Below are 22,413 nucleotides of genomic sequence, written 5' to 3' on the forward strand. Positions count from 1 at the left end.
AGAGAGCACGTGCACAGGGGGCTTTGGGCTGGTGGGTAACCAGATGAACAATATTTGAGGAGAAAAGTTCTTAGGTTACAGATTGCTTGAGCAAAGACCTTGATGCATTTGTTCAGCAAATATTGACAGAATGCCTGTGATGGGCTGGGCATGCTTCTGGAATCACAGCCTTCTTTATTACATTCTCGTGGGGCCTATAAAACATACGAGTAATAAGTGTGCCGGGTGGTGACGCTTTCTGGGGACGAACAGAGAAGAATTGGGGTCTGGAGGCACTGATGGGTGGTCAGAATAGCCCTGGGAAGGAGCATCTGAGCAGAGCCTTGGAGGAAGCATCAGAACCAGCCCTGTGGGTGGTGGAGGGGGAAGGGCTCCAGGCCTAAGGGAGCCGAGAGCATGAAGGGGCGGGGCCGGGGAGGAGGGCAGGGCAGACACATCTCTGTCCTTGACAGCTGTGCTGCTGAGCGTGGGAGCAGGGAGCTGGGTGGTCTTTTTTCCTCTGTGTGTTGAATTGTTTCAGACTAAAGCTGTTATAATACCTGGTTCTTAGAGGACATCCAGATCCCTGCTGGCGTGGGACCAACTTTGTAATTGTGTAAATCTGGATCTAATTTTCACAGAAATCTCCAAGGAAAGGCTTGTGGAACTCAGGCATATAAACAGCACCCTGTGTGTGCTGGGCCTCTCTCCCCTGGACTTTGCTGTTGCCCACATATCTACCCCGGCATGCAGGAAACGTTGGTTCAGACCCGGCCACCAGTTCTGGACACAGCAGCATGCTTGGGTGGGGCGAGCTGGCCAGGCACCTCCCTGTCCGCGTGTGCACAGCCCATGGGCCGAATGTGGGCGCTGAGGACGCCAGCACCCCGGCAGAACGGTGGCTCCAGGGACTGTGGCTTATTTGGGGGCTCCCCTGAGGCTTGGCTAAGGCAAGGCGCAGGTTTTTCATAGGGTACCTGTCCTTCTGTGGGTAGGGAGGGAACCGTTAGGAGCTCTGAGCTGGTTGGAACAGATATGTCTGTCTCTGGTGAAGCCGCCTGCGTCTTCCTGTGGGATCCAGGGGGCTGACGAGCCAGAACGGAGCTCATCTGCCCCGGATGTTTCCCAGGGGACGGTGGCCCAGGAAGAATGCGGTTTTCCATTTGCACGTCTTCTGAGAACTTAGTGCCGTGGAGCAGCTGCAGATGGGCCTTTTTCCGTCTCCGTGCGCTTGCGCTCAGACCCCGCTGGGCCCCTGACCCGCTTTGTTCCACAGGCACTTGGCTACCCGCCGGGCTGGAGACTGGGCCATCGACCGCTCTAGGATCAGGGAATTAAGGAATCATGATCACAAACGTTTGGTGACATTTTATTCACTCTAGTCTTTTATTCTTCATGATACTGAGAATGATTATTTGCTTTCAAACTCGCCCCCGCCCCCCTCCCTGCATTAAATTGACTACCTTCACTACACAACTGGAAAATATGGAAAAGAACTTTAAAACTCACCAACAACGAATACAGACAGGGCCCTGCCACGGGACTCCTCCATCAGGGCCTCCCCCCACTCCATGTCCTTCTTGGTTACCCCTCCGCCTTCAGCCTATGGTTCACGGGGCAGCCCTGTACACAGACACCCGGTCCTTCCTGTCCGGCCTCTGTCCTGCTGCTGCCAGGGACCAAACGGCCCTAAGACTGATCGAGTACCTCACCCTGCCCCGACTCCTAGAAGGTGTGCTTTTATCTGAGGCCCTTATTGTGCCTCCAACCTTTCTTCTTCCGCTTTCTCCTGTCATCAGCTTTCAGCCTCAACTGATGAAGGCGCCTGGTAATCCAGGGAGAGAAGTAAGAAGGTGGAAAGCCTGTTTAAGACTCGGCCCCTCCCACAATGAGACACACCCCTTCCCCACCCTGGCTGAAGACCGGAGGGTGAAGCAGTGGCCAGGGACATGCAGAACAGACGATCCCAAGCGGAAAGTATGGCCACACTCAAGTGGGTTATGGAGCCGGTGACCCCAGTTCCAGCTCTGTTGGCCCCCGGAACAGCAGGAACCTGGGGTGGGCTTTTGGGAGCAGGCAGGGTTTTTCTTCTAGTTCAGTCGGTAAAGAGGTAAAGAATCTGCCTGCAATGCAGGAGACTCGGGTTTGATCCCTGGGTGGGGAAGATCCCCTGGAGAAGGAAATGGCAACCCACTCCAGTATTCTTGCCTGGAGAATCCGATGGACAGAGGAGCCTAGTGGGCTCCAGTCCATGGGGTCGCTAAGAGTCTGACACGACTTCACGTTCACTTTCACTTTCCACTTTCATGCATTGGAGAAGGAAATGGCAACTCACTCCAGTGTTCTTGCCTTGAGAATCCCAGGGACGGGGAGCCTGGTGGGCTACCATCTATGGGGTCACACAGAATTGGACACGACTGAAGCGACTTAGCAGCAGCAGCTAGCGACTATATGTATGTGTGTATGTAAGGGGACACCTTAGGGCTCTGCCATTCGGATGGAGGAGCAGGAAGATGGGGCTCCCGGAGGAGCTGGTGGGCTGTTCCCTGCTGTGTTTGAGGGGTCAGATGGCCACGGATCCCTAGCAAGAGTCTGGAGGTGAATCAACAATAAGTACACAGAAAATTATGGGAGGCCGTCCTTTATTCCAGGACTCGCATGTCCAGGAGGGAGGTGCAGTGTGAGGAGTGAACTGCCTGTGGTCCCGGCTGGATGGTGGACGGAGGTGTAACACTTAGAGGGATGGGGAGAGGGAGGGGTGGAGGCAGCTAGTGGATGACACACAAGATCCTGGCTTCAAGAAGAGCCATACAAACTGATCGTTAGAACTGGTGAGAGAAATAGCAAGAGGGTAAAAGATAAAAGAGCAAGAGCCTATGGGGCCGAGGTGGGGAGACGGCAGGCGACACTGTAATCTTCGGCTCTGTGGAACTGTAACTTTCAAAACTAGGTACATTTGTAATTTTGTTAAAAATAAAAATGTAAAGGGTTGTACAGCAAATACTATTTCACACACACACACGCGTGCGCACACACACACACACACACACACACATACACACACACAACAAAAGCAGCCTTCTACCCGACTCAGCCTCCGCTTCTGCTGGGGCCAAGCGCCATGGCCATCTGGCCCTCCCAGCAGGGCTGCGTCTCTGCTCCATCATGTGGCCTCTGCCTCGCCGAATCTGGTGGAAAATCTTTCTCCTTGGGGAGCTGAGCGCTGCAGCTTCTTACGTTGTATCCTTTCACAGGCTCCAGGACCCCGTGCCCTCTCGGTTTTGCATGTTTGCTGTGTGTCACCGCCTCCTCCCCCCTTCCCCCCACGCGTGACTGTCACAGCATCTTGGTGCTCAGAGGGGACCCTGCTGATGGCGGTGCTCGGGGGCTGCGGGGGCTAAGCCTCTACTGAGACTTAGCTGAGTCTGCTCCATTTCACTCCAGGCTTCACCGCTGGGAATAAGTGGCATGCACATTTCTGCGCCCTGCTTTCAAATGGAGTGGTGTACCACAAAATGTTCCAAGTTACCATTTGAAAACGTTATTTTTAAAAAGTTGTGCAGTTTCCACTATAGGGATATAGGTATTATTTTGTTAAATCACTCCCTTTCTGTTCAGTGTGTTTGGACTGTTTGCAGATCCATCGCTAGAGCCAGTAGTCATTAGGCAGACATCCTGTGCGTCAGTCGGCCCCCTTCCCAAGGCAGTATGGCGGTGTTCATCCTTGTGCAACCCAGGTCAGAGGAGACAGACATTTTAGAAGGGGTGTAATGTGCAACTGCCCAGTTGCTCTCAGTTGGTGAATTACAGCAGCCTGAGAGCTTGGGCTCCCAGCCCCTGAAAACCCTGGGCTTTATGCATCTCCCAAAGCAGAAACACACCCAGTATAAGCAGTTGAGCCTCTCTAGAGCATGTGGCCCTCCTCAAGTGTGAGCATCCTTGTGCACTGAGGACATTCAGCGTTCATGTTCCAGGCTTTTGTTTTCCCTGGAGCCATTCACCTTTTAATCTGATGTCGGCCATTTGGTGCTGTCTATCAATATGCTACTCTGTGACATCATCTTCTATGGTGTTTGCATTAGGAGAATCCTTTCCCAGCCTGAAATGTGGGTAGTCACTTGTGTTTCCCTTTCTGCTTTTACTTTTTGCTTTGACATGTGCAGTCCACTTGAGATTTAATTTGATGTATGTTATTTGTTGTTCATTTGCTAAGTCATGTCTGACTCTTTGCGATGCCATGGACTGCAGCATGCCAGGCTTCCCTGTCCTTCACCATCTCCCAGAGTTTGCTCAAACTCATGTCCATCGAGTTGGTGATGCCATTCAACCATCTCGTCCTCTGTTGTCCCCTCCTCCTCCTCCCTTCAATCTTTCCCAGCATCAGGGTCTTTTCCAATGAGTTGGCTCTTTGTATCAGGTGGCCAAAGTTATGTTATTAGGTGAATATATAATTTGCTTACAAATATTGAACAATTAAGTTGCTTACAAATGTTGAAAACACTATTTGTTGAAAATTACGTCATTTTCCCAATGGTTTGTTTTGCTACTTTTGTCCTATTTGAAAATATTGCATATACTAGTATCTGTTTCAGAATTCTCTGACTGATCTGTTTGTTCTTGTGCCAGTTGTTTAATTGCTAAGTCGTGTCTGATTCTTTTGTGACCCCATGGACTGTAGCCCGCCAAGTTCCTCTGTCCGTGGGATTTCCTAGGCAGGAATACTGGAATGGGTTGCCATTTCCTTTACCAGGGGATCTTCCTGACCCAGGGATAGAACCCACATCGCCTGCATAGGCAGGTGGATTCTTTACTGCTGAGCCACCAGGGAAGCCAGTACACTGATTTAATTTAGTTTCATGGTATATTTATTTTGGTTATTCTTGGCTACTCAATTTCTAGATGAACTTTAGGATGATTTTTAAACCCCAAGCTAATCAGATTGGGGTTTCATTTCAAATGGATCAAACCTATAATTTAAATGATAGACAGCTGGTATTTTAGCAATATTCAGCTTCTAAAAGAGGAAGATATTCTGTTTCTTCATTGATTCCCTAATTAGCCTTCAGTTACATTTTATAGCTTTTTTGCTCTATGTTTTCTCTTTTGAGCTCTTTCCTGACTTATATCATCTACTTATTGGAATTGAAAGTTTCCTATTACATTCCTCTAATATTTAATAATGTATAGGAAAGCTATCAGTTTTTCTGTATTTGCACACAGCCATGCTTTTACTTGCAGTGGGTTTCTCAGCTGAGTTTTGACTCATTCCTAAGTTGACCCGAATGCTCCTTCACTGTGAAGCGTGCTTGCGGCAGCTGGCTGTCCGGTACATGGTGTTCATCAAGTTACACACATTTCCTTCTGTTGCTCTTCTATTAAATTTTTTTTTGAAATAAAAAATAAAAGTTACGTTTTACTGAATGTTCATTGCTGCCATTAAGAGAGTCATAGGATTGTCTCCTTTTATCTCTTAACAAAGAGAATTACATCAATGAAATTCCAAGTGTTGATTGTTGGAATAAATCCTGTTAGGTCTTCCTGATACTTTTAAATCTCTTCCCAGTTGTAATACCTTTTCAGTATCTTATTTCGGCAAGAATGGGGGTTAGTAATAAGGTTAGGACTTCCCTGTAGCACAAATGGTAAAGAACCTGCCTGCAATGCAGGAGACCAGGGTTTGATCCCTGGGTTGGAAAGTTCCTCTGGAGAAGGGAATGACAATCCACTCCAGTGTTCTTGCCTGGAGAATTCCATGGACAGAAAAGCCTGGTGGGCTACAGTCTGAGGGGTTGCAAAGAGTCGGACACAACTGAGCAACTAACACACACAATAAGGTTAGGGCCGGAGCTAAGATTAAAGGATTGGGGTTGTGTGAGCAGTAGTTACTGTAGAGGTTAGTGTGAGGGTTAGGATCAGGGCCAGAGCCAGGGTGGCCTGCTCTGTAAGTTTCTGTGTTGGACCCAAGGGAGAAAGGCCCTGGGCTTTAGGAATACAGGCTCCATCCTGAGGGGGTCCACACAGAGCGGTGATTATGGAGAGTAGCAGCCAAGCCCACGGGGACAGGACTCCGCTGGAACACAGAGCACCCCAAACACGATATTGTTGTTCAGTCATTAAGTTGTGTCCAACTCTTGGCCACTTCATAGGCTGCAACACACAAGGCCTCCCTGTCCTTCACCATCTCCTAGAGTTTGCCCAAGTTCATGTCCATTGAGTCAGTGATGCCATCCAACCATCTCATCCTCTGCCACCCTTTTCCCAAACATGATGGCTTTGACCAGATTTAGTCAAAGTCAATTCCCTTGGCTGTAACAGGTCTGGGATGGGTGGGCTAGGCTCCACGAGGCCCCCTGACCAGAGACCATGCCCACTGCATACTCTGGTGTCCTGTCACTCTGTGTGCTCCTTCCTGGCTCTGTTGTCTTGACCTCTAGCTGCACTGAGTCATCTGATGGGAAGGAGAAGTATTGAGATGAAGTGAAGAAGTGAAGTCGCTCAGTCGTGTCTGACTCTTTGTGACCCCATGGACTGTAGCCTACCAGGCTCCTCTGTCCATGGGATTTTCCAGGCAATAGTACTGGAGTGGATTGCCATTTCCTTCTCCAGGGGATCTTCCCAACCCAGAGATTGAACCCGGGTCTCCCACATTGTACACAGACGCTTTACCGTCTGAGCCACCAGGGAAGTCCTGTTGAGATGGAGGGCAGGCAACTACTTTTAGGGACCAGAAGCCTGAGTTACACCCACTGTCACAGTCCACAGGACCTCTGAACACCAGCAGTGTTCATGGGACCAAGTGCATTCCTGCAGTGGTGTGAGGATGGCTGTGTAGCAGCGGCGGTACCTGGGCAGGTGTGTGCTAGGGTGTGGTGCAGGACCCGCAGCCCCCGAGGCTGGGCTAGCCCCATGTAGCCATGGTTCCTGCTCTGAGAGGGCAGGAAGGAGTGCAGCCCATATGGGCCTGGCCCAGCCTCCCGAGGTTCTGACTGGCCCTTCATCCCGAGGATGCCTCACAGGCCTGGCCGCTTTCCTGAGCGCGGACGGAAACAAAGGGCCTCGGTGTTGTCTTCTGGTCCTGCGGCGGCCTCAAGTCACCATTCCCTCCCTCCTTCCTGTTCTTGGCTTTCCTTTCTCTTTCCTTGGCGTGTGTTCATTCTGGGCTCCTCTGGTGAGTGCTGTCGCCCCAGAGCAGCCTGGCATGAAGGGGCTGATGCCTTTCCAGGAGAGGACTCACTCCTTCTTCCCCCGCTGCCTGCCTCGTGGCTGGGCCGTCTGGTGGCCCCGTAGAGACAGCGATGGATCTGGAGCTGTGTGGCTGGCTAGGGACGGCGTGTGTGGCTGAAGGATTACTCGCCCCCAGGTACATCTCAGACGAGCGGGAGCCAGCCTCTATGCGTCCTGCGCACGCAGTGCACACCCGCAGCTTCACCCGCGCTTCGGCGAGTGGGTCCATTGTGCCCAGGTGTGAAGGGCTGTGCCCCACTTTAGCCCCTGCTTAGGTGGCCTGGTGTTTTCTGCCCTGGGGAGTGCCCTGCACAGTCATAGCGGCCAAAGGTGCTTCTAGCTCTCTGGTTAAACACATTCACTCTGCTTACTCAGGCCCCCGTATTCTTCCTCTGAAATTTCCGTGGCACTTAGGGGTTATACCATTAGGTATGCCCTTCACACTCCCAGGCACTTTGTCTTCTCTTTGGACATGAGGGGTGAGCACTGGTGAGCTCCATTTATACCAAGCTGGAAAGAGGTTTTCAGTGAGGGCTTTCACCTTTTCCAAGAGCTCTGGCCATTTCAGTCTTTTGGGGCCTAAACCTATCACTGGGCAGCTTTGTTCACCCTGTAGTTGGGTCCACGTGCTAGATTTTGGCCTCCTGTCTCTGGCTCTGCACACAGCACGCTGGTCATGAGAGGCCTCAGGACCCCTGAGCCTCCGTGGGCCGTCTGTTTGTGCAGAGCCAGGGCCTCAGGCCAGGCCGGCTGGCCAGAGCACAGCTGCTCCAGGGTGCCGGGCAGTCAGCTCCTCTCATCGTCCCTGGTATTCATTTGGCAGAGTGGGGTGTAAATTATGGAAAGAGAACCTTCCACTAGGAGCCTGCCTGGGCTGGTGGAGTCAGCCTGGGGATCTGGTTTTCTTCCAGCCTTTCTCCTGGATCACCCCGTGACCGTGGCACCTTGCCAGGTCTTCGTCCATCTGTGCTGTTTCTCCATCTGTGAGACGGGATCTCCTTATCTGTCCTGCCCAGTCCCAGAGAAGGAGATTCAGCTGTTCAGGCTTCCACAGAGAGGGTAGGGGCGTTGGGGTCTTTCCAGGGGTACGCATATGACCACATGAGAAGACAGCCCCAGTGTTTGCCGTGTTCCAGGAGAAGCTCCTCCACGGTTCTCCAAGGCCTCTGAGTATCCTATTTCCAGTGAGGACACTGACATCAACACCAGAGCGGAGTCCAGAGCTCCCTTTTCAGAACCCCTGGAACCCTTCACTTAACCACTATTAAGTCCTAGGAATTCAGACTTCAAGTCTTATGGCCAAGTTACCTTCCAGGAAACTGGGCCATTTTCCATTTTCACCAGTAGTTTTAGAGTGCCTGTTAGAGCCCAAGGTAACACTGTTCACTGGCACAAAACATGTTTCTTTTTTGTTTTTTCCTCTATCAGTGAAGTTGAAGTTTTTTAAAAAATTATAGTTGATTTGGAATTTGTGTTCATTTCTGCTGTACAGCAACGTGATTCAGTTATACATACACATTTAAAATATTCTTTTCCATTGTGGTTTATCACAAGATACTGAGTACAGTTTTCTATGCTATACAGTAGGATCTGGTTGTTTAACCATCCTATATATACAGTATCTTATAATCTGCTAACCCCACCTTGCACTCCATCCCTCCCTCACCTCCCTTGACAGCCACAAATCTATTCTCTGTGTCCACAAATCTTTCTGTTTCATAGATAGATTCATTTGTGTCATGTTTTAGATTCCACATATAAATGATATCATATGGTATTTGTCTTTTTCTTCCTGACTTAATTCAGTCAGTATAAAATCTCTAGTTGCATTCAGGTCCTGCAAATGACAGAATTTAGTTCTTTTTATGGCTGACTAATATTCCATTGTATATATGTACCACATCTTCTTTATCTGTTTATCTGTTGATGGACATCCAGGTTGTTTCCATGTCTTGACTATTGTGAAATAGTACTGCTATGAACGTAGGGGTGCCTGTACCTTTTTGAATCAGAGTTTTGTCTGGATATATGCCCAGGAGTGGGATTGCTGAATCATATGGTAGCTCTATTTTTAGTTTTCTAAGGAACCTCCACACTGTTTTCCATAGTTGGTACACTGTACCAACTTAAATTTCCACCAACAGTGTAGGAGCATTCTGTTTCTTCCACATCCTCTCCAGCATTTGTTATTTGTAGAGTTTTTAATGATGGCCATTTTGACTGGTGTAAGGTGGTACCTCGTAGTTTTGATTTGCATTTCTCTAATAATTACAGATATTCAGCATCTTTTTATGTGCCTATTGGCCATTTTTATTCTTCTTTGGAAAATTGACTCCAAGTCTTCTGCTCATTTTTTGATTGGGTCATTTGTTTTTTTGTTATTGAGTTGTATGAACTGTTAGTGTATTAGAATTTAAGCCCTTGATGGTTGCATGTTTGCACATATTTGCTCCCAGTCCATAGGTTGTCTTCATTTTATTTTTGGTTCCCTTTGCTGTGCAAAAGCTTGTATGTTTCGAGGAGGGTGGCGCCGCTGTTTGCATCACAGACTTGCTTCAGCTGGCGGAGCAGATGGTGGTTGCCTTGGTCCTCAGCAAGGAACAGAATGTATGGACACCGTGAAACTGCGTCCTGAGATCACTTTAAATTTGGATCATCATTTAAATACTTTAAGTGATCTTTTCTTGTTTCACTTTGCTCATGACACTTCATTAGCTATCTGATCATTTTTGTATCTGAACTCTTCAAGTAAAATATACAGAGAGGCCCAGCACTTGGAGAGGCTGAAGTAAGATACGGTGGGAGCTGAAGGAGCTGCAGGCCTAGCTGCTTGCCCACGCCAGCAAGGCTCTTCCATGTAGTAGAGTCCATGGTTTATAAGAAGAAAAAACTTTCTCTATCAGCTCCACTTGGAAAAATTTTGAACTACCAAATCTTCATATAAACACTTTCTCTATTCTCTGTGAAAAAAATTGTTTAATTCAGGCGGAGAACAAGATGGCAGAGGAGTAGGTGGACGTGGAGTACATCTCTCTCCATCAGGAATACACCTTCAGACACAGAAGTGCATGCAAGATACCAACTGAGAGCAGACAGGAGTACCTGACCAGCAGAAAAGAATGTATAGACCCACATAAAACTTGAGATCAAGCCCCGAGACTTTGGAGTGGGAGCACTGACACCAAAACCCTAGACTACTGAAGAACTAACCCTCATTTCAGTTCAGTTCAGTCGTTCAGTCATGTCCAACTCTTTATGACCCCATGAATCGCAGCACGCCAGGCCTTCCTGTCCATCACCAACTCCTGGAGTTCACTCAAACTCATGTCCATCGAGTCAGTGATGCCATCCAGCCATCTCATCCTCTGTTGTCCCCTTCTCCTCCTGCCCCCAATCCCTCCCAGCATCAGAGTCTTTTCCAATGAGTCAACTCTTCGCATGAGGTGGCCAAAGTACTGGAGTTTCAGCTTCAGCATCATTCCCTCCAAAGAAATCCCAGGGCTGATCTCCTTTAGGATGGACTGGTTGGATCTCCTTGCAGTCCAAGGGACTCTCAAGAGTCTTCTCCAACACCACAATTCAAAAGCATCAATTCTTGTGCACTCAGCTTTCTTCACAGTCCAACTCTCACATCCATACATGACTACAGGAAAAACCATAGCCTTGACTAGACAGACCTTTGTTGGCAAAGTAATGTCTCTGCTTTTGAATATGCTATCTAGGTTGGTCATAACTTTCCTTCCAAGGAGTAAGCGTCTTTTAATTTCATGGCTGCAGTCACCATCTGCAGTGATTTTGGAGCCTAAGAAAATAAAGTCTGACACTGTTTCCAATGTTTCCCCATCTATTTCCCATGAAGTGATGGAAACGGATGCCATGATCTTAGTTTTCTGAATGTTGAGCTTTAAGCCAACTTTTTCACTCTCCTCTTTCACTTTCATCAAGAGGCTTTTGAGTTCCTCTTCACTTTCTGCCATAAGGGTGGTGTCATCTGCATATCTGAGGTTATTGATATTTCTCCCGGAAATCTTGATTCCAGCTTGTGCTTCTTCCAGCCCAGCGTTTCTCATGATGTTCTCTGCATAGAAGTTAAATAAGCAGGGTGACAATATACAGCCTTGATGTACTCCTTTTCCTATTTGGAACCAGTCTGTTGTTCCATGTCCGGTTCTAACTGTTGCTTCCTGACCTGCATATAGGTTTCTCAAGAGGCAGGTCAGGTGGTCTGGTATTCCCATCTCTTGAAGAATTTTCCACAGTTTATTGTGATCCACACAGTCAAAGGCTTTGGCATAGTCAATAAAGCAGAAATAGATGTTTTTCTGGAACTCTCTTGCTTTTTCGATGATCCAGCAGATGTTGGTAATTTGATCTCTGGTTCCTCTGCCTTTTCTAAAACCAGCTTGAACATGTGGAAGTTCACTGTTCACGTACTGCTGAAGCCTGGCTTGGAGAATTTTGAGCTTTACTTTACTAGTGTGTGAGATGAGTACAATTGTGTGGTAGTTTGAGCATTCTTTGTCATTGCCTTTCTTTGGGATTGGAATGAAAACTGACCTTTTCCAGTCCTGTGGCCATTGCTGTGTTTTCCAAATTTGCTGGCATATTGAGTGTAGCACTTTCACAGCATCATCTTTCAGGATTTGAAATAGCTCAACTGGAATTCCATCACCTTCACTAGCTTTGTTCATAGTGATGCTTTCTAAGGCCCACTTGACTTCACATTCCAGGATGTCTGGCTCTAGGTCAGTGATCACAGCATCGTGATTATCTGGGTTGTGAAGATCTTTTTTTGTACAGTTCTTCTTTGTATTCTTGCCACCTCTTCTTAATATCTTCTGCTTCTGTTAGGTCCATACCATTTCTGTCCTTTATCGAGCCCATCTTTGCATGAAATGTTCCCTTGGTATCTCTAATTTTCTTGAAGAGATTTCTAGTCTTTCCCATTCTGTTGTTTTCCTCTATTTCTTTGCATTGATAGCTGAGGAAGGCTTTCTTATTTCTCCTTGCTATTCTTTGGAACTCTGCATTCAGATGCTTATATCTTTCCTTTTCTCCTTTGCTTTCGCTTCTCTTCTTTTCACAGCTATTTGTAAGACCTCCTCAGACAACCATTTTGCTTTTTTGCATTTCTTTTCCATGGGGATGGTCTTGATCCCTGTCTCCTGTACAATGTCATGAACTTCCGTCCATAGTTCATCAGGCACTCTATCTATCAGATCTAGTCCCTTAAATCTATTTCTCACTTCTACTGTATAATCATAAGGGATTTGACTTAGGTCATACCTGAATGGTCTAGTGGTTTTCCCTACTTTCTTCAATTTAAGTCTGAATTTGGCAATAAGGAGTTCATGATCTGAGCCACAGTCAGCTCCTGGTCTTGTTTTTGTTGACTGTATGGTGCTTCTCCATCTTTGGCTGCAAAGAATATAATCAGTCTGATTTCGGTGTTGACCATCTGGTGATGTCCATGTGTAGAGTCTTCTCTTGTGTTGTTGGAAGAGGGTGTTTGTTATGACCAGTGCACTTTCTTGGCAAAACTCTTATTAGTCTTTGCCCTGCTTCATTCTGTATTCCAAGGCCAAATTTGCCTGTTACTGCAGGTCATTCCAGTCCCCTATAATGAAAAGGACATCTTTTTTGGGTGTTAGTTCTAAAAGGTCTTGTAGGTCTTCATAGAACCGTTCAACTTCAGCTTCTTCAGCGTTACTGGTTGGGGCATAGACTTGGATTACTGTGATATTGAATGTTTTGCCTTGGAAATGAACAGAGATCATTCTGTCATTTTTGAGATTGCATCCAAGTACTGCATTTCGGACTCTTGTTGACCATGATGGCTACTCCATTTCTTCTAAGGGATTCCTGCCTGCAGTAGTAGATATAATGGTCATCTGAGTTAAATTCACCCATTCCGGTCCATTTTAGTTCGCTGATTCCTAGAATGTCGACGTTCACTCTTGCCATCTCTGGTTTGACCACTTCCAATTTGCCTTGATTCATGGACCTGACATTCCAGGTTCCTATGCAATATTGCTCTTTACAACATCAGACCTTGCTTCTATCACCAGTCACATCCACAGCTGGGTATTGTTTTTGCTTTGGCTCCATCCCTTCATTCTTTCAGGAGTTATTTCTCCACTGATCTCCAGTAGCATATTGGGCACCTACTGACCTGGGGAGTTCCTCTTTCAGTATCCTATCATTTTGCTTTTTCATACTGTTCATGGGGTTCTCAAGGCAAGAATACCGAAGTGGTTTGCCATTCCCTTCTCCAGTGGACCACGTTCTGTCAGCCCTCTCCACCATGACCCGCCCATCTTGGGTGGCCCCAGGGGCATGGCTTAGTTTCACTGAGTTAGACAAGGCTGTGGTCCTAGTGTGATTAGATTGACTAGTTTTCTGTGAGTATGGTTTTAGTGTGTCTGCCCTCTGATGCACTCTTGCAACACCTACTGTCTTATTTGAGTTTCTCTTACCTTGGACATGGGGTATCTCTTCATGGCTGCTCCAGCAAAGCGCAGCCACTGCTCCTTACCTTGGACGAACTAACCCTATAGGGTATCAAATAGTGAGAACTCATGCAAAGGAAAGCACTGGAATACAAGACCCAGCATCACCCAACCACCAACAGCACCCTGTGCAGGACGCCTCATCTAAATAACAAACAAAACAAAAATACTTACCCAGTCATCAGCAGACAGAATTGCAACCTCACTCAGCCTTGCTTATCAGAGGAGAAACAAACAAACAAAAACTCAGCACAGATCTCACCCTATAAGAAGCTTACACAAACCACTGGACCAACCTTAGAGGGCAGAAACCAAAAGGAAGAAAGAATTCAACCTTGAAGTCTGGGAAAAGGAGAACTCAAACACAATAAGTTAAAAAAAAAAAAATGAAAAGGCAGAGAAACACTACACAAATGAAGGGCCAAACTAGAAACACAGAAGTCCAAATAAATGAAAAAAAAAAAAAAAAAAGTCCAAATAATTGAAGAGGAAATAGGCAAACTTCTTGAAAAAGAACTCAGAATAATGACAGTAAAGATGATCAAAAACCTTGAAAGCAAAATGGAAAAAATGCAAGAATCAATTAATAAAGAACTAGAAGAATTAAATAATAAATATGCAGAGACAAACAACACAATTACTGGTATTAAAAATACTCTAGAAGGAATCAATAGCAGAATATCTGAAGCAGAAGAACAGCAGAATCAGTGAGCTGGAGGATAAAGTGGTGGAAATAACTTCTGAAGAGCAGAATAAAATAAAAAGAATAAAAAGAACTGAGGATAGTCTAAGAGAACACTGGGACAATATCAAATGCACTAACATTCGAATTATGGGGGTCCCAGAAGAAGAAGAGAAAAAGAAAGGGTATGAGCAAATTTTTGAAGAGATTATATTTGAAAATTTCCCCAACATGGAAAAGGAAATATTTAATCAAGTCCAAGAGGCACAAAGAGTCCCATACAGGATAAACCCAAGGAGAAACATGCCAAGGCACATACTAATCAAACTAACAAAGACTAAAGACAAAGAAAGAATATTAAAAGCAGCAAGGGAGAACCAACAAGTAGATATAAGGGAAACGCCATATGCTTAACAGCTGATCTTTCAGCAGAAACTCTGCAGGCCAGAAGGGAATGGCAGAATATATTTAAAGTACTGAACGGGAAAAATCTACACCAAGGTTACTGTACCCAGCAAGGATCTCATTCAAAACTGATGGAGAAATAAAAAGCTTTTCAGACAAGCAAAAGTTAAGAGAATTCAGTGCCACCAAACCAGCTTTACAACAAATGTTAAAAGGACTTATATAGTCAAGAAATACAAGAGAAGAAAAAAGATCTACAAAATCAACCCCAAACAATTAAGAAAATGGCAATAAGAACATATATATTAATAATTACCTTAAATGTAAATGGATTAAATGCTCCAACCAAAAGACACAGACTGGCTGAATAGATACAAAAATAAGAGCCATATATATGCTGTCTACAAGAAACCCACTTCAGACCTCAAGACACATATAGACTGAAAGTGAGAGGATGGAAAAATATATTCCATGCAAATGGGAAGCAAAAGAAAGCTGGAGTAGCAATCCTCTTATCAGACAACATAGATTTTAAAATAAAGAAAATTACAAGAGATAAGGAAGGACACTACATAACGATCAAGGGATCAATCCAAGAGGATGACATAACAATTGTAAATGTCTATGCAACCAACATAGGAACACCTCAGTACATAAGACAAAAACTAACAGACATAAAAGGAGAAATTGACAGTAACACAATAATAGTAGGAGACTTTAACATCCCACTCACACCAATGGACAGATCATCAAAACAGAAAATTAATAAGGAAACACAAGTCTTAAGTGATACATTAGACGAGATGGATCTCATTGATATCTTCAAGACATTCCATCCAAATGCAGAAGAATACACCTTCTCAAATGCTCATGGGACATTCTCCAGGATAGACCACATCTTGGGTCACAAATCAAACCTCAGGAAATTTAAGAAAATTGAAATCATATCAAGCATCTTCTCCAATCACAGTGATATGAGACTAGATATCAATTACAAGGAAAAAATGTTAAGAAACAGAAACACATAGAGATTAAACAACATGTTTCTAAATAACCAACAGTTTACTGAAGAAATCAAAAGAGAAATAAAAAAATTTCTAGAAACAAATGTCAATGAAAACATGACATATCAAAACCTATGGGATGTAGCAAAAGCAGTCCTAATAGGGAAGTTTATAGCAATACAATCCTACCTCAAGAAACAAGAAAAACATCGAATAGACAACCTAACTTTACACCTAATACAACTGGAAAAAGAAGAACAATAAACCCCCAAAATTAGCAGATGGAAAGAAATCATAAAGATCCAAGCAGAAATAAATGAAAAAGAAATGAAAGAAACAATAGTAAAGATTAATAAAACTAAAAGCTGATTCTTTGAGAAGGTAAACAAAATTGACAAACCTTTAGCCAGACTCATCAAGAAAAAAAGAGAAGAATCAAATCAACAAAATTAGAAACGAAAAAGGAGAGGTTAGAACAGACAATGCAGAAACACAAAAGACTGTAAAAGACTATTAGAGGCAACTGTATGGCAATAAAATGGATAACCTGGAAGAAATGGACAGACTCTTAGAAAAGTTCAATATTCCAAGACTGAAACAGGAAGAAATAGAAATTATGAACAACCCAATTACAAGCACTGAAATTGAAGCTGTGATCAAAAATCTCCCCAAAACAAAAGCCCAGGACCAGATGGCTTCAAAGGAGAATTCTATCAAACATTTAGAGAAGAGCTAATTTTTATCCTTCTAAAACTCTTTTTAAAAATTGCAGAGGAAAGAACACTTCCAAACTCATTCTATGAGGCCACCATCACCCTGATATCAAAATCAGACAAAGACAACACGAAAAAGAAAACTACAGGGCAATATTTCAGAAAACTAAGATCATGGCATCCAGTCCCATCACTTCCTGGCAAATAGATGGGGGAAACAGTGGCTGACTTTATTTTTCTGGGCTCCAAAATCACTGCAGATGGTGATTGCAGCCATGAAATTAGACGCTTACTCCTTGGAAGGAACGTTATGACCAACCTAGACAGCATATTCAAAAGCAGAGGCATTACTTTCTCAATAAAGGTCCGTCTAGTCAAGGCTATGGTTTTTCCAGTGGTCATGTATGGATGTGAGAGTTGGACTATAAAGAAAGCTGAGCACAGAAGAATTGATGCTTTTGAACTGTGGTGTTGGAGAAGACTCTTGAGAGTCCCTTGGACTGCAAGGAGATCCAACCAGTCCATCCTAAAGGAGATCAGTCCTGGGTGTTCATTGGAAGGACTGATGTTGAAGCTGAAACTCCAATACTTTGGCCACCTGATGTGAAGAGCTGACTCATTTGAAAAGACCCTGATGCTGGGAAAGATTGAGGGCAGGAGGAGAAGGGAACAACAGAGGATGAGATGGTTGGATGGCATCACCGACTCAGTGGACATGGGTTTGGGTGAACTCCAGCAGCTGGTGATGGACAGGGAGGCCTGGTGTGCTGCAGTTCATGGGGTCGCAAAGTGTCAGACACGACTGAGTGACCGAACTGACTGACTGACAGGCCAATATCACTGATGAACATAGATGCAAAAATCCTCAACAAAATTTTAGCAAACAGAATTCAGCAACACATCAAAAAGCTCATACACCATAATCAAGTTGAGTTTATTCCAGGGATGCAAGGATTCTTCACTTTACACAAATGAATCAATGTGATACACCATATTAACAAATTGAAAAATTAAAACCATATGATAATCTCAATAAATGCAGAAAAAGCCTTTGACAAAATTCAGCACCCATTTATGATTAAAACTCTTCAAAAAATGGGCATAGAAGGAACCTACCTCAACACAGTAAAGGCCCTTTATGATAAGCCTACAGCAAACATTATTCTCAATGGTGAAAAACTGAAAGCATTCCCCCTAAGATCAGGAACAAGACAAGGGTGTCCACTTTCACCTTTATTATTCAACATAGTTCTGAAAGTCCTAGCTACAGCAATCAGCAAATAAAAAGAAATAAAAGGAATCCAGATTGGAAAAGAAGAAGTAAAGCTCTCACTGTTTGCAGATGACATGACAGTGTACATAGAAAACCCTAAAGATAGTATCAGAAAATTACTAGAGCTAATCAGTGAATTTAGCAAAGTTGCAGGATAAAAAATCAATACACAGAAATCACTTGCATTTCTATATACTAACAATGAAAAATCAGAAAGAGAAATTAAGGAATCAATTGCATTCACCATTGCAACAAAAAGAATTAAATATCTAGGAATAAACTTACCTAAGGAGACAAAATAACTGTACACAGAAAATTATAAGACACTAAGAAAGAAATCAAAGATGATATAAACAGATGGAGAGATATTCCATGTTCCTGGGTAGGAAGAATCAATATTGTGAAAATGACTATACTGCCAAACGAAATCTACAGATACAATGTGATCCCTATCAAATTACCAATGGCATTTTTCACACAACTAGGACAAAAAATTTCACAATTCACGCTGCTGCTGCTGCTGCTAAGTCACTTCAGTCATGTCTGAGTCTGTGTGACCCCATAGACGGCAGCCCAGCAGGCTCCTCTGCCCTTGGGATTCTCCAGGCAAGAATATACTGGAGTGGGTTGCCATTTTCTTCTCCAATGCATGCATGCATGCTAAGTCACTTCAATCGTGTCCAGCTCTGTGTGACCCCATAGATGCAGCCCACCAGGCTCCTCGGTCCACAGGATTCTCTAGGCAAGAAAACTAGAGTGGGTTGCCATTTCTTTCTCCATCACAGTTCATATGGAAACACAAAAGACCCCGAATAGCCAAAGCAGTCTTGAGAAAGAAGAATGGAGCTGGAAGAATCAACCTTCCTGACTTCAGATTATACTACAAAGCTACAGTCATCAAGACAGTATGGTACTGGCACAAAAACAGAAATAGAGACCAATGGAGCAAGATAGAAAGCCCAGAAATAAACCCATGCACCTATGGGTACCTTTTTTTTTGACAAAGGAGGCAAGAATATACAATGGGGCAAAGACAGCCTCTTCAATAAATGGTGCTGGGAAAACTGGGCAGCTATGTGTAAAAGAATGAAATTAGAACACTTCCTAACACCATACACAAAGGTAAACTCAAAATGGATTAAAGACCTCAACGTAAGACCAAAAACTATAAAACTCTTAGAGGAAAACATAGGCAGAACACTCAATGACATAAATCAAAGCAAGATCCTCTATGACCCACCTCCTAGAGTAACAGAATTAAAACAAAAGTAAACAAGTGGGACCTGATTAAACTTAAAAGCTTTTGCAAAAGGAAACTATAAGCAAGGTGAAAAGACAACCCTCAGAATGGGAGGAAATAATAGCAAATGAAACAACTGACAAAGGATTAATTTTCAAAATATATAAGCAGCTCATACAACTCAATGCCAGAAAAACAACCCAATCAAAAAGTGGAAAGAAGACCTAAACAGACATTTCTCCAAAGAAGGCATACAGATGGCTAACAAATACATGAAAAGATGCTCAACATCACTCATAGTTAGAGAAATGCAAATCAAAACCACAATGAGATATCACCTCACAATGGTCAGAATGGCCCTCATCAAAAAGTCTGCAAACAATAAATGCTGGAGAGGGTGTGGAGAAAAGGGAACACTCTTGCACTGTTGGTGGGAATGTAAATTGATACAGCTATTATGGAAGATGGTATGGAGATTTCTTAAAAAAAACTAGGAATGAAACCACCATATGACCCAGCAATCCCACTCCTAGGCATATACCCTGAGGAAACCAGGGTTGAAAAAGACACATATATCCCACTATTCATTGCAGCTATTTACAATAGCTAGAACATGGAAGCAACTAGATGTCCATCGACATCTTTCATTCTCCTTTCACTTTCATCAAAAGGCTTTTGAGTTCCTCTTCACATTCTGCCATAAGGGTGGTGTCATCTGCATATCTGAGGTTATTGATATTTCTCCCGGAAATCTTGATTCCAGCTTGTGCTTCTTCCAGCCCAGCGTTTCTCATGATGTACTCTGCATAGAAGTTAAATAAGCAGGGTGACAATATACGGCCTTGACATTCTCCTTTTCCTATTTGGAACCAGTCTGTTGTTCCATGTCCGGTTCTAACTGTTGCTTCCTGACCTGCATATAGGTTTCTCAAGAGGCAGGTCAGGTGGTCTGGTATTCCCATCTCTTGAAGAATTTTCCACAGTTTATTGTGATCCACACAGTCAAAGGCTTTGGCATAGTCAATAAAGCAGAAATAGATGTTTTTCTGGAACTCTCTTGCTTTTTCGATGATCCAGCAGATGTTGGCAATTTGATCTCTGGTTCCTCTGCCTTTTCTAAAACCAGCTTGAACATCTGGAAGTTCATGGTTCACATATTGCTGAAGACTGGCTTGGAGAATTTTGAGCATTACTTTACTAGTGTGTGAGATGAGTACAATTGTGTGGTAGTTTGAGCATTCTTTGGCATAAACTTACATTACCATATGTAAAATAGATAGCCAACGGGAATTTACTGTATGGCTCAAGAAACTCAAACAGGGGCTCTGTATCAACCTAGAGAGGTGGGATGGAGAGGGAGATGGGAGGGAGGTTCAAAAGGGAGGGGATATATGTATACCTATGGCTGGTTCATGTTGAAGTTTGACAGAAAACAACAAAATTCTATAAAGCAATTATCCTTCAATAAAATTAAATTTAAAAAAACTTATGTTTGATTAGTTTATTTAAAAAATTTTTGTTTCCATTTGTTTATTTTCTTTTCTATTGCCTTGGGAGACTGACCTATGAAAAAATTGGTAGAATTTATGTCAGAGCATGGCAAAACTTGTTTCTTTTTTCCAGGTCGAGAGGAAGGAAAGTATGGTAAGATGAGGATGGAAGATGTCTGTCGGGTGTGTTGTGACTCAGCAACACAGGGAGGGAGTGGGAACATCATCTCACTGATGCCAGAGCATGCCGTGGTCACCGGCCTCAAGTGATGGAGAGAGAACAGATGGATGGCTATTTAAATGTCTGACCCTGAAAACATGGGTCTAGAGAAGAGTTGTCTGCTTGTTTTTTAATAGGAACCATATGAATACATGTAAAACCTGAAAAGAAGATAGTAAAGAAACAAAGTCTGAAGCTTGAGGATCTGCAGCAAGCCTGGAATGCTGCTAAGATGCTGGTCTCCAAGGAGTCTGGCCGTGGCATTTGGGTTTAGGGCACAGGGGCTGCTGTTTGCCAGGAGTGGGATGTTCTCTTACATAGTCAGGTACCAGGCTTTTACCCACAGACTGCGATTCAGTATCTTCCATTGGTTCAGTGCTGTCTGCAGTGTGGCTTCCCTCGGGTCAGATCAGGTCCCCATCAGGTCCAGGGTCTGGTCTCCAGTTTGTGTCACACTTCGTTGTCTCGGGTCTTTAGTCTCCTTTAATCTAGAACATTTTTACAGCCTTTCTGTCACTTTTATGACACCATATTGTGAAGAATATGGTGATATATGTTGAGATATTTTTTCCATTTATCTGTCATATTTTCCCATGGCAATTTTGCTATGCCAAATGTTTTTATTTTTTATAAAGTTCAATTTATCTATCTTTTCTTTATTATATCCAGTGTTTTTAGTCATAGCTAGAGGGCCTTTTCCCAAGCTCAGATTAAAGAAAAAATCACTCATTTTATCTTAGTACTCGTATAGTTTAACTTTTTGTTTTTTCAGGGATTTCAGTAAGTTGATTTTTTTATGGGAGATTTATTATTTCATTAATTTCAGTTTTTATTGTCTTCCTTTTGCTTTTTGTGGTTCATTTTGCTGTTCTTCTTCTAATTTATTATTGGATTTTTGTTCATTTATATTTGGCATTCTTTTCATACAGATTAATTTATAAATCAATATAATTGATAAATTTAATTTAAAGTTAAGCATTTCTTTCTAAGTACAGCTTGTTGTAGTGCACAAATTAAGATATATACAACTTTTATAATCCTTAACTTATAGATGTTATATTTCTACTATGGCTTCTTTCTTAACTTATAAGTTATTAAGAAATGTTTCTCAATTCTGAACACATGGAGTTTGAAAAGTATATTACATTAAAATATACATCGATGTTTATATATGGAATATTTTAGAATATTTTAATTTCTTGGTTCACTGCTTTGCTAGCAAGGTGGTCTCTGTGTTCATCAGCTTTGACATGCGTGGAGGATGGCTCATGTGGGCAAGCATCAGCAATATTCTGTGCTTCAAAGTAGAACCTATTTTGCTGTTTTGAGTGTAAGCTCTGTGTATGTCCAGTGGACATAATTTGGAAATCTTGTTTAAATTTTTTCTGTCCTTTTGTATATTTTTTCCTCATCAGTTTTCTCCTTCGCTTATATAATTTTGGTTTCTCTTATTTTCATGCTTGTCTTCCATGTGTACTTGATTTATCAGTGTTTAAAGTTAATCTTTAAACATCCCAAATGATACAAGACTCTTAAAATGCCTTATCTGTGGTTATCCTCTCCTGCCTCAGGTGTTATTATCATTCTCTGTTGTTGCATATATCTAATGGCACTTTCCATGTCAAGTTCTAACTGTTGCTTCCTGACCTGCATACAGATTTCTCAAGAGGCAGG

General features: G+C 43.5%; 1 protein-coding gene across 17 annotated transcripts in view; it reads left to right on the forward strand.

Moving 5' to 3' along the window:
* The window catches only part of PCBP3 (poly(rC) binding protein 3), a 230,473-nt gene that overhangs the window by 87,721 nt on the left and 120,339 nt on the right, over positions 1–22,413 (forward strand). The gene's annotated exons all lie outside the window — the stretch shown is intronic.

This window comes from Bos javanicus, chromosome 1 (genome assembly GCF_032452875.1).
Source record: "Bos javanicus breed banteng chromosome 1, ARS-OSU_banteng_1.0, whole genome shotgun sequence".
Classification (NCBI taxonomy): Eukaryota; Metazoa; Chordata; class Mammalia; order Artiodactyla; family Bovidae; genus Bos; species Bos javanicus.